Raw genomic sequence first — 13,962 nt, forward strand, 5'->3', positions numbered from 1 at the left:
GCTCAGTAAGGAATCAGTTCTTTCATCCTGTTCAGAGTTAACTAATTAGGCACCTCCCCACCCTCTGCAGCAGTTTCAGTGAAGTCCATTGGGGGATCCTGGACTTCCATCTCCACTCTAGCATATGAATAATTAAATATAAACAGCTAAAATATACCAATAAAAAGGTATAGATAATTCGATTGTATTAAAAGAAACATGACAATTGTATGATGTCTATAAGTAACTGACTTCAAATATGATAATATAGGCATGTAGAAAATAAAAGGAGGGAAAAAGATATATCATGCAAACATTAATCCAAAGAAAGCATGAGTGGTTACGTTAATATCAGATAGAGTTTAGACCAAAGAAATTCACCAGGTACAGAGAGGACCATTATATAATGATAAAATGGTCACTTCACTAAGAAGATATAGCAAGTCTAAAAATATATGCACCAAACAACAGAGCTGCACACTATAAAGCAAAAGTGACAGAACTGAGAGGAGAAGTGGGCATTTCCTCAGTGTTAGTTGAAGATTTTAACACCTCTTTCTCAATAGCTGATACAAGAATCAGGCAGAAAATCACCATGGATGGAAAAGTCAACATCATTAACCAATAGGGACTATTTGACATTTATAGAACAATCAATATCAGGAGAATCCATATTCTTTTCAAGTGCCTACAAAGCATGTACTAAGATAGACCACATCCTGGACCATAAGACACACCTCAACAAATTTAAAAGAATTGAAATCCTACAGAGTATGTTCTCTGACTACAGGTAGGCTAGACATCAATAACAGAAAGATAATAGAAAAATATCCAAACACTTGGAAAATAACACTTTCTAAATAATCCATGAGTCACAGAGGAGATCTTAGTGGGAAGCCAACAAATGAGCAATGAATTAAATGAAAATGAAAATACAGCATACCAAAATTGGTTACAATTAAAGCAATGTTGAGAGCAAAGGTAGCAATACATGCTTACATTAGGAAAGTAAAACATCTTAAATTAATGTGAGCTCTCACAGGAAGGGCGTAGAAAAGAAGAGCAAAATCAAAGTCAGCAGAAGAGTCTAAATCATAAAGATAAGAGCAGAAATCAATAAAATTTAAAACAAAAACAATAGATAAACAAGGAGTCGGTATTTTGAAAAGATCAATACAATTGACAAGTCTCTAGCAAGATGGTCAAAGATAAAAATGGGAGAAAATACAAATTAGCATTATCAGGAATGAAACATGGAATTGCACTACGTACTCTACAGACATAAAAAGGACAGGGAATGCTGTAAATATCTCCACATACATACAGTTGAGGACTTAGATGAGGTGGACCAATTTCTTAAAACTGCCTACCCCAAAATTTACCCAATATGAAATAGGTAATTTGAATAGCTCTATACTATTAAAGACATTGAATTCATAATTTGAAAATTCCCCAAAAGAAATCTTCACTGGAGATTCACTATACAATTCTGTGAAATGTTTGAAAAATAATTAATATGATATATACACAGTCTCTTTCAGAAAATGGAAGGGTTTGGAAAACTTCCCAATTCATTTTATGAAGTTACCATTATGCTGATACTAAAACCAGACATTGACAGTACACAAAAATTAATAAAGGGAAAGAAAGAAACTATGAGCCAATATCCTCCGTAAATGGACATGCAAAATCCTTCAGAAAATATTAGCTAATAGCATCAGCAATGTATAAAAAAATTACACACCATTACCAACTGGAGCTTTTCCCAGAGATGCAAAGCGGGCTCACCATTCAAAAGTCAGTCCGTGTAATCTGCTGTAACAGGCTAACAAGAAAAAAGCATAATGTGATTCTATCAATTGAGGCCGAAAAATAATTTGAGAAAATTTAATACTCATGATTTTAAAAAACACTTAGCACACTAGGAATGAAAGAGAACATCTATAACTTTACAAAGGCCATCCCCCCAAAAAGCTACAGATAACATACTTAATGCTGAAGGACTGAATCCTTTCCTCCTAAAACTGGGAGCAAGTCTTCTTTCATTACTGTGGCTTAACACAGGGCTGGAACTTTTAGCCAGTTCAAAAAGGCAATAAAGGGAAATAATAGGCAAACAGATGGAGATGGAGAAATAAAACTGTCCCTGTTTGGAGATAATACGATTGACTATGTAGAAAATGCCAAGGAACTTACAAACAAATAGAAATGAAATTCCCATGTATCAGTGTAACAAAACATGAAGAAGACTTGTATGCTGAAAACTACAAACTTCTGATGAAAGAAAATGAAGAAGATCAAAATGAATGCGGGAGAGTATCATTTCTCTTCAAATTAAAATACTGACTTACCACCATTTCTTCCCAAATCCCATAAAGGTATTTTATAGATATAGAGAAGATCATTCTAATATATATATTGAAAAGCAAAGGAAATATAATGGGTAAAACGATTCTGAAAAGAAGAATAAAGTTGGAGGAATCATGGTACCCAATTTCAAGACCCATTACATAGTTCCAGTAATCAAGAACGTGTGGTATTGGTGGAGGGATAAACATACAGGTCAACGCAACAGATAGAGAACTCTGAAATAGTCCCACACAAATATGCCCAACTGATTTTTTGACAAAGGTGCAAAAGCATTCAGTGGAGGAAACATAGATTTTTCAATAAACGGTGCTGGAGAAATTCAATATCTGTAAACAAAATAAGCAACCAAACCAAATCAAAACAAAACAAAATCCTTGACTTCAGGCTCACACCTTATGTACAGATTAACTCAAAATGGATCACAGACTTACATGTAAATGTAAAATTTTTATAGTTTAAGAAAAATAAAAAGCGTAAGAGAAAATCTTTCTACTGCAGAGTGAGGCCAAGAGCTTAGAGACTTAACCCCAGAAGTGCAATATGAAAAAGAAAAAAATTGATAGATTTAATCAAGGTTAGTAACTGTGAGAAGTCTTGTTAAGAGAATGAAAGACAAGCTACAGACTAAGAGTGAATATTTGCACATCATATATCTGATAAAGGATTAGTATCTAAAATAATTAAAGAACTCTCAAAACCCAACAGTGAAAAAATGGATGATCCAGTTAGAAAATGGGCAAAAGACATTTCATTGAATAGGATATACTGACGACAACTAAGCACATAAAAAGCTGCTCAACATCATTAGCCATTAGGGAAATGCAAATTAAAACCACAATGAGGTAGCACTATACATCTATCAGAATGGCTGAAATAAAAAATAGGGACAACACCAGTGAGGATGTGGAGAAACAATCACTAATACACCGAAGTTTCATTTTGTGTGGTTTTCTCTGTTTTTTTTTTTGTTTTGTTTTGGTGTGTGTGTGTGTGTGTGTGTGTGTGTGTGTGTGTGTGGCTTTCTTTGTATTTATCCCCCTAGGGGTTCGTTTTGCCTCGTGAAGCCTTGGCTTGATGTCTTTTGTCAGTTTTAGAAAATTCTCATCCTGTGTTTTGCTAGTTTCCAGTAATTTAAAAAACGTTTTTTTTTTTGAATGACCAAAGACTCTGAGATTTATGTAAGGGAGCTGGCTGAAAAAAAATTTTTTTTTAAACGTTTATTTATTTTTGAGACAGAGAGAGACAGAGCATGAATGTGGGAGGGGCAGAGAGAGAGGGAAACACAGAATCGGAAGCAGGCTCCAGGCTCTGAGCCATCAGCCCAGAGCCCGACGCGGGGCTCGAACTCACAGACCGCGAGATCGTGACCTGAGCCGAAGTTGGCCGCTTAACCGACTGAGCCACCCAGGTGCCCCTAAAAAATGTTTACTTATGGTACTCAGCATGTATGTTCCTGTGTACACAATTATAAGTATGAAAGTAAACAAAATAACACAACTATCTATACTATTTCCCCTTTATTATACCCTAAATGATCTCTAGTTGGTTCTTACTCTCAGGATCTACTGATTATCATTTCATGTATGTTAGGCTAATTTGGCTAGAAGTTTTATCTTCCAACTAAACCTAAGTCAGGATGTTAGCAGTGAAATATTCTCTTCAGATCTTTAAAAATTGAGGATAATGGCTATGGGATGATGGGGCAGTCTGTGGTCGTTCTATTAACATTAATAATCTCTCATTTTTTGTTGGGTGGGCGTAGTTTTCCAAGCACTTTGTTAGGGCCTGTCTCAGTTGCCCTCGCAATGACCCCTTGAGCCTGGCAGGTTTACTGCCATTTTGCAGATGTAGTCTCAGGCGAAACAGATGACAGAAAAGGATCCAGAGTGGTAAATATATTATTTCATCACGGTCTGGAACTTCCCAGGATGGTTCTGACTCTGTATTTGGGTGCCACACTATACTCTTCAGGTTACCTAGATGGCGCTATGCTCTTCTAGTTCTAGAATATCATAGTCCTTCCATGGACACAATAAGTAGTTGAACTAGAAACAAAGTTGAACTTCCTTGTTTTCCTTCTGTGCTATTATGTCAACTGCATACAGTAGAGAATAGGACTTTGTTACCTGCTTGGAAAGATGAGCGGGGCAGGGGATGGGGGGTCTCATCTCCCTCCCAGTTGACTCTCGCTTCATTAGAGCTCACCAGACGTCCCAGAAAGATCCCTACTGTAAATATTTTGGTTGACCGCTTCTCTTGCAGCTGACTCAGGAATAGAGATGGGTTGTCTGCGGATCCTAGAACAAGTTCTGGAGATGGTGAACAGATGGCCAAGCAGAATTGCCATAATCCTCGATAGCAAGAGGCAGCTTACCTTGTGGAAACTTGGGCCTCTCTTCTGACGACTGTAGGGATTAAGAGAACAAGGTAAGTGAGGAAGAAAAACAGTGGGTACTGAGGCCCATGTTTTTGGAGGGCGAAGAAATGCAGGCTGTGTGCCTAACATCAGAGTCCTCCCCAACATAAATCACACTTATATAGGGTGATCATTCCTTGATGGAGGCTTTGAGCTGAGACTATGGGGATGCAGGGAATACAACTGTGAATAAGATAGAAATCCCCCCAGCTTTGATGGCATCTGCAGCCTAATGGGGGACATAGTTAATAAACAAGTAATTACATCAAGCTTCCTCACGGAAGCAGTATGGGATGCAGTTGAAGCACGTAGGAGGTCATCTTGACCCAATGTAAGGGAGTCCTGGAAGGGTTCCTGGAGTTAGTGACATCTGAGCTAAGTCACAAACGAGAACCAGACACTTACGAAGTGAATAGGTATGGAGGTAGAATAGAGGGAAAAGCCGTGCAAGAACATGAAGACATTTGAAAGAACCAAAATTATTGCAGTTTGCTATGACTTTTAGTGATGGCTTTAGCATACAGCATGGGGAAAAGGTTTCTCTAGGCAAAACCTCGTATTCCTTTGGTCAGTTGTGCCCAATTGCATTTGCTTCAAGTATAGAGAATCACCATGAATGACCCACTCACTGCCCATCTCTGACCCTTTACTAGGGCGCTCATTTGAGAACCCTGACTTCAGAATGCAGGTGAACTCAGATTTCTACAAATTGGCCTGGCAAACTGTGACTCCGTCCCCTCTCCCCGAGGTGGACAGTGCCCCCCAGTGGAAATGAAGGTGAGCGCTCCTCCCGTCCCCCACTGGCCGGGGCCACACTGAATGTACATGTTTGCCATTTCCCTGTAAGGTTGCAGCCGACCAAGGGTCTGCAAAATTGCCTGAAATTCTGAAAGCAAATAATGTAAGGAGAGGACTAGTTCCTATGAATAGCAGACATATTTTATTATCTCAATTGTAATCCTTTTAACATGACTCCAAAGCAGTTCTCTGGTTCAGAAAAGTTACAGAAACGATAGGGGAATGAGAACTATAAAAAAAAAAAAAAAAAAAAGTGAGATGTTTTATTATTTCTCTTTCAACCCACCCCAGGACATTGATTCAGCTTAGGCCAATGGAACGGAATTAGTAAGTGGATGTGCTGGTGTAAACAGTTTTAATAATAGAAATTTATTTTTAATTTTATTTATTTATTTATTTATTTATTTATAAATTTAAATAAATTTAAAATTTATTATTTTTTTGTCAACTCACGTAAATACACAGTGGACAGTAGCTCAGGAATGGTATGATTTTGAAATGTTACCCATCGTCCAGTCTTTGGCATGGATATGTCTGGGATCAAGATAGAATAAGGAGGTGTGTGTGTGTTGGGAGGAGAGGGGAGTCATGGCCCAGGTCACCGTGTCCCAGGGCCTGGGATCCTTCAGCACACACCCAGTACTGCCTCCCCAGGAGGACAGCTGGGATCCTTGTTCCAATTGCATTACGATTTCGAGAATATTCCATCTCATTGAGCTGTTCCATAAACATTTCAAGATTTAAGATGATGCTAAATGATGTGGACAGAATTAAAATGCTTTAAAATGACATAAGATGGTGAACTCTATAGCTGCCTTTCTTTTCGCCTAAACAGGAAGAATGGCAAGTTGGGGGAATGACCCTGTGTTACTTTTCAGAATCCTCTAGATGGTGCTGCTGTGATAGCTATTGGCCAGACTTTCTTTCTTTCTTTCTTTTTCTTTCTTTTTTTTTTTTTTTTGGCACTTAACTACCAAACCAAATATTTAACTTATTAAATGTCTTATAGTTAATTGCTAATATGATACTATTGGTAATTTATACCGTCACATTTACATTACATTCTCTTAACAATAGTCTATGCACATAAATCATACAGCAGAGTAATTTCAAGAATTGAAATACATGTACTTCTCTGGTCATTATTCAATAAAATTAAAGACTTGCATGTGTGGATGGATTTTTCCACACACATTAAAACTGGCTATAGGATTAGCTCTTGACTACCTCTCCTTGTGTTGGACAGTACAGGACAGTGGCTTGTACATAGTAGTTGCTAAGTTAATGTTTATCAAAGGAATTGATTCTAATTTGTTTTTTCCCTTCCACTACTGATTGGAGATGAGGTGACCAACTGGATTAAGCTTTTCAGAACCCCAGTTGGAGATTGCTGCTTATCTTTGCTTATCTTGCTAACGAAAAGATTGGGAGGCCATTTTTTTTTTCTGTATTTCTGAAAATGGCCTGGTGGGGGTGGGGGGAATGTGTGTATGTGTATAAAATCACTTCTTTATTTTAAAAGCAAATTGGTTTTCAGGTTGGTTCCATTGAAATGCAGGAATGGTATGAAAATTGTGTTTGATAATTGCTCGAGTCTTAATCAAGATTTTATTAAAATCAATATTTGATATGCTACTCAATTTAATTAAATTAAACCATAGAGAAACGAGTAATAAATGAGTTTGAAAATCAATCACGGATAAGGTATGTTTCTTTTAATTAGTTTAACGTAGAGAATGTTGGGTTAAGCAATTGCTGACCACAGAAGGAACAACAATGAAAAAAATCACCACTTTTGTTTATGCAGTATGAGCAACTAATATTAATGAGCACATTCTCTGTGCCAGGCACTATGCTAAACATTGTTTATTAAGTTTCTTCATTAATTTTGGGACAAGTTTTAGGAGGTCTGTCTCCTTAGTTGATGATTCAGACCTGGGTTTGAGCTATCATGAGGGTCCTGGGCCATTTAGCCAGGAAATGGCAGAGGTAGATTTTAACACAACAATCAAGCTTTTGCCTCTACCTGGAGTCACTCAGAAATAGGAAGAAAAAACATACTTTTATTAGGATGAATTTTAGAGAAGTGCATTGGTGGTAGTTTTCTTTCTAAAAGAAGTGTTGCCTTTATAGACGAGTGATAGATGAGAGGGGGGAGAAATCCTAAATCAAAAAGCGTGAACGTTGACTTAGCAGCTCAGAGTCTCATAAAATACCAGAGAAAGGAAAAGAAAGAAAGAAAGAAAGAAAAGAAAGAAGCAAAAGAAAGAAAGAAAGAAAGAAAGAAAGAAAGAAAGAAAGAAAAGAAAGAAAGAAGAAAGAGTGTTTTATTTTTCTGGACAGACACAGAATACAGTTATTTACCATATAATTTATGCTTATTGGGAAAGGCAGAGATTTATGGCTTTAGTAAAAAAAAGCGTTCTAATTGGGATTAGCTAATGAAAAAATGGTGGCACTGGAGAGGGAGAAAGGAGGAAAATGTGATTTCGGTTGAGGTGTTTCTTCTCTCCTGGAATGTAACAAAAGGGCTAGTGTTCCACACCGGGGCAAGAATCACACTTTTAATTAGGCCGTCGGAGTTGGTGCCTGTATTTTTGGTTCTCGGTCTTTTTAGTCATCCGTGGAATCAACTCTAGGAAACTAAGGCTATTCTTGTTAAATACTGTCGGCGATGAGGACGAAACTTCAGCTTCCTGAAAAATCTCCCTCAATTTTATTCAGCGCTTGTTTGGTGGGATGAAAATAAAACCCAGCAACAATCACAACCATACAACTGCACAGCTTCCCTGCCATAGACCTAGAAGAATCTGTCTCAAGGCACTGCTTGCTAAACTTCAGTCACGATTTTTGCCATCCCTGCGCGTCTTGTGTTACTTAATATTTTCCTTGAAAATGGCTCATTATAAAACATCAAAATTAAATACGGTTGTTTTCGAAGGAAGCTTTGTTTCAATGCCAAAAGTGGGAAACCAGAGTTCGTTTCTCTAAGAAGGATAGGAGTGAAAAGAAATACAGTCAAATCAAAACACGTTATCAAATTTTAACTCCAGGAAAGTGTCCAGAGGTCATAAAGACATACTTGCACCAAACTGAGACTTCCTCTTTGACTATATCTGAGCAATAAAAAAAGATTGGAAAAGGGAATAATGTTATCATTATGTGAATCAATTTCATCCAACAGTGTCTATTTATCACCTAAAATCATATTTCCGGGCCCAGGTGCATCCGTTAGCTTTTGTGATCAGTAGCCCATGTATCTTTGTCTGTTGCTCATGCGAAGCTTTGCCCCCTTTCTTTTCTTCCCTGATTCCCCCCCAGTCACATCTGAATCTTGGTCTCTGCGCAGATAATTCCCCTTACCTCATTTCTGAACATATAGAGAATTCCGTTAAGCTAACACACGGGATGGAGGGCAGATTATAAAGTGAATAGTTTCCATTGCTGGTTAACGCTACCTTTCTCCATCTATACTGTTTGAGATACTTTTTCTCCAACTAGATGTGGCAAATTTCCAATAATAGTAAAGTAAATGTAGTGAGTGATATGTCTCTTTACCACCCTGACCTTCGTACACCTGGTTCCCCTACACAGGCGACCACCGTCATCATGTTTTATGTATTCTTCTGGAGATGGTCTGTGTATGTGAAACTTTACTTGAACCTCTGTGTCTCCCTAAATTCCACACAAATGGAAGCACACCCTACATGTCATTCTACAGTTCACTTTTTTTTTTTTACCCAACGATATTTTTTGGATGTAGTTTCATATTAGTATACGTAAGCCCTCATCCATTCTTTTGAACTTTGCATAGAAGTACTCCATGCATGTACCTCTTCCCCTTTTGATGTGTACTTAGATTATTACTGTTTTACAAATAATGCTGTAATGTCCCTGCATAATTCTCTTTGGGTCCATGATGGGCAGTAAGAAGTAAATCTGCTGCTGGACAGTACTCACTCAAATGGTTAGAGATCTAATTACAATAATTAGAGAGGGCAAACATGATCATATTTCTTCCCATGAGAATCCCATGCTATTTCTTCGTCCTCACCCATAATATGAACTTGTCTTTGTCACGGTGCCCCCCTGCACAGCATGAAGCATCCTGATTTGTACATGAAGTTATGGCCTCTAAGTTATGTTTGTTGTGTGCGTCTGATCCTATTTAATCTTCCCTTGTCGCCATCACATTTGAAACTAGTTGTGTCGTTTTGTTCTCGGTGCCTGTCTTTGATGGATGACAAGCTCCATGAGGTCAGGGAGGGACTTGGTGTTATGGAAAAACCTTAAACTTCTCTGGCCTTAGGAAAAAGGACCGCAATATCATTTTAATGGCAAATAGATGCACATTCCTAAGGGAGCTCGAATGGGGAATACGGAGGGGAAAAAAAAAAAAAAAGAAAAGGAAAACAGCCCATGAGAGTTGGGGTTGCTATTTTTGATCAAGTTGGAATTGGGAAATCCCAGGAGTCTCCTAGGAAATCTTGATCCCACTGGAAGATGATCCTGCTCTCTTGGCCAAAGAGCAGGTCTGTATTTCTGTGCACATAAAACTTGCAGACCCAGACAGAGGGCCAGTCCACCTTCTGGCTTCGCCTGCCATTTATTATCATTCACAAGGTGGTGTTAGATGCTCAGCTTTTAAAAGAACTGGCTTTTCAGCAGTATTTTTACCCTTGAGAGTATATGGAGAGAGCTCTGTGTTGTATATTAATCAGAGCTTCCACGACTCTTTGAATGGTGTTCGAAATGTGTCTGGGAGTGTGGTGAATGAACTATGCCCAAAGTGTGCTCTATTATTTATTACACAGGAGTCTTTCCATCTGAGACATAGGCTGAAATTAAAGGAACCTAATACCTACTTTAATAACTCAGCGTCCTTCCCAGTTTCTGCTCCTTATGCACTCCTGCCCCCAAAAGTTTTCTAGGATTTGATACCTCTTAAGAGTCCGTTTGTCTCTCAAATCGTACTAAAATTTGTATTTCTAAATTCCCCACTCTTTCTGTGGATGTGTAGCTCTCAGTGCACCCCATGCTGTGCAGACATTTAACAATCACGCCTAGAAGCTGTTCCTTCTAGAACTCCTTCCATCCCTTTTCCCAGATGGCAAGTCTTACTCATCCTACAAAACCTGGTTCAAATGTCATTTCCTCTTCTGCCCTCCCTGACTGTCCCAGGCGATGAGTCACCCTCTTCTCTGTGCTCCCACCATCTTCTCTGTGTACCTCGACCGCAGGCATCTCAAGAGAGCAGTGTTGTCCCCAGGAGGGCAAATGTGCATTCTTGGGGAACAAAAAATATTATTCTGTTTATGCATAAAACACAAATACACACAGCACACAGCCAGACAGCATAAAAAATTCCATGCTGGCGGACAGATTAGGAAAAAGATGTCTAAATATGCTTATAGAAAACACAAAGCGTACATACATGCACAGCCCAAACATCTGCTGGCTGCCTTGGTTCACCTGGGTGGTACCGTGCACCCATCCCCTTTCTCTTCAATTCGGGTGGCCCTGCTTCCTCCACCCCAAACCAACTCATGAGCCATAGCCCTTCCATTGCCCGTACTTATACAGGCAAACCTCAGGTCTTCTTCAAGGTCAGGTGTGTCGTTCTGTGGTACCTGCGTGTTTCTTTATTTAACGTGTATAAAACCATTTAACATGCAACCACTGTCATTAGGTTCTTTTTTCTGTGTCACTGTCAAAGTCACTCGGTGTCGTGCCCCCTTGTTCCACCTTCCCCGTAGGCCCTGTGGTTTTGGCTGTGCGATTTTGCGGAGCGAGCTGACTTTTTAGGAATGCGTATGTTGTGTTACATCAGAACTGACGGTACTTAGATGCTGGCAACTCTGAACTAATGGCTCAGTTTGGATTTCAGAGAAGTAAGTTGACCTTCAGCTGAATAGTATTGAGGCTTTTTATTTTCCTAGGGGGCATTTTGAAATAAGGGTGAAATAAGTACATTGATACATATGCGTAGAATTGCCTCACTGTAGCAGCTCAGATGTGGGCCAGTGCAGCTGAGCCCTGCTAGTGACACAAACAACCAGCAGGGGCACTGTTACAAATGATGTGGGTTTCTAAAAAGGTGAATACCTTCTAAAGTTCTGAACAAAACAAAGTATACCTCTGTAGTTGCTTTCCCGGAAAATTCATTTAAATTCACCCCGTGCACCCCCACCCCCTGTATTCATAACTCAGATGGAATTTGCTTCTGGCCGGTTATGTATAAACATACTTTTCATCTATAGGAATGGCATGGGGGACAGTCCCCTCTAGGGGACAGGCAAGCCCCTGCCCATCATGTGACAACCCACCTGCCCCCACACATTTCCAGCACGCCCTCTGGTGAACCACTGGCCCATTTCCACGCACTGAAGATAAGCTATAACTATGTAAGTTCCTCACGCAGGCTGAAAACACAAGTATACAGAGAAAGGAAGGGAGAAAAATGATTTAGCACAAGGAAGGGTAGGAAAAGTTCAAATGTTTTTGCTGACAGTAAGTGAAATAGGAGTAACTAGTTTTGTATGACCTAATATCCTTAGGCTGATTGGAAGAAATACAGCAAGATGAGTGCCGTCCGCTGGATGTGAGTACATTCGTGACTTCAGACTTTCCGGTAGCCGCATTTAAAAACAAGGTAAAAAGAAACATGTAGAATCAACTTTGCAAATGACAGTATTTAGTCCAACATATCCAAGGCAATGTTTTGTCAAGAATGTAAGCCATATGAAAAGTATGTTAATCAGCTAGTTTGTATATATTTCTTGTACTAAGTCTTTCTAATTTTGCACTTAGAGCACCTCTCACTTTCCAAATGCCCAAGAGTTCTGTATTTGCTCCCAGCCAAGGAGCTCCCGATCTTATTGGGTTATGACAGTGCTTTAAAGTTAAAACATTAATTCTGTAGTTTCTAGGACACTATTAAGGGCGAGCTGAGAAACCCCGACTCACGCCGCCTTAAACAGTAAGAACGTTTGTTCTCTTTCTTAAGTCAGGAGGGAGGCTGTGCCCCAGGGGTGATTGTTCAGCAATTCGTGCCTTCATCAGGGATGTGGGTTCTTTCCATCTTTCTCCACATGGGCTGTTCCTCTCATGGTTGTTACGATGGCATCTGGGAGCAAGATGGTGGCTTCGGTTTCCTCGTTTGTGTCCAAAAGGGGGAGTGTCGCTCTCCCGCAACTTGAAATATCCCTTCTTTCTTTCAGTCTTATTGGGCCCAAATGCCACGTCCCATGTGGCTCACACAGATCACCAGGGTCAGGCTATTGGCTGTTCTTGTGATGGATGCGGGGATGCCTTTGGCTGGGCATTTTCTCTTCATTTGCTCACAAAAGAGACACCGTTTCTTATCCTATTCTTGCTTTCTTCACTCATTTACCATACCTCACTGTGTCTGTGACGTCCTTGTAAAACCTGGACTCCCATAATTTTTGGCCAAGCCACACGTGCAACATTGCATTTGATTCTGATTTCAGGGGATAGAAAGGATGGAATGCATTTAAGGGACAAAGAGAGATGAATCATAGTATGTCAGGAATGTTGAAGGGAATGGGGGTGTAGACCCATGAGAAGTGGGGGCTGGACGTGGGGATGAGGCATCTTCCACGTCTTAAGACGGTGTGCCTGCTCGTAGCAGTGTAGCTGCCTCTAATTTGTTCTGGAACTGGAAGCCAGATAATTAAGTCTGTTAGAATAACGCCTATGAGAAGAACAAATAAACTGTGACCGAGGCCAAGGTGCTTGTCTAAGAAGAAAGTATTTCAACATCAATCCGTGAACTTGGTTACCCTCCTTCCATCTCTCACCTGATCCCTCCTCCCATGGCTTGAGGCCTTGTGCTTAGTTCTGGGCACATAGTGCAGTTCTTAACCGTTTTTTAGAATGATAACAAATTTATGAATGATGGTTAGTAAATGACAACATTAATTAATCTTTATTGATGATCTGAGCTAAGTACTAATTTATCTGTTGTCTTCTTAAGTCCTCACCAAACCCTCTGAGGTAGGTGCTATTTGCGTCTCTGGCGTACAGATGAGACACTGAGGCTTGTGAGATAAACGAACTTGCCTAAGGTCACGGAGCTGGGATCCATGCCAGGACTGACCAGTCTCTGAACCTAGGATGTTAGCTAGCCCGGGAGATACTAGAGGACTCTCTGCCCTCTTGATGTGCAAGGTATTAGAAAGAACAAGTGTTCTTCCTGATTCCCTGTGATGCTGCTGGGGCTCGTGGCTGAGACTAAGGGGTCATGACTTGGATGTGATGTGGCTTCTTTTTCTTTTTCACTTTCAGAGTGGTCTGCTCCTCTCAGGGATGTGCGGGATTATTTTACCAGGGGTGACGTTCTTAGTTCATTTTGTGGGCTCACACCTGTCTTCACTCTT

At 39.8% G+C, this 13,962-nt stretch overlaps 1 long non-coding RNA gene across 6 annotated transcripts in view; it reads left to right on the top strand.

Moving 5' to 3' along the window:
- LOC147573352 (uncharacterized) overlaps nucleotides 1-13,962 on the top strand; it is an 802,611-nt gene that overhangs the window by 5,253 nt on the left and 783,396 nt on the right. For all 6 annotated transcript variants that reach the window (XR_015244674.1, XR_015244671.1, XR_015244670.1 and 3 more), the window contains exon 2: nucleotides 4,612-4,776. This is a non-coding gene — a long non-coding RNA (uncharacterized LOC147573352). The remainder of the gene's footprint in view (nucleotides 1-4,611; nucleotides 4,777-13,962) is intronic.

Source organism: Puma concolor, chromosome E2, assembly GCF_028749965.1.
Source record: "Puma concolor isolate L17-30 chromosome E2, mPumCon1.1.hap2, whole genome shotgun sequence".
Classification (NCBI taxonomy): Eukaryota; Metazoa; Chordata; class Mammalia; order Carnivora; family Felidae; genus Puma; species Puma concolor.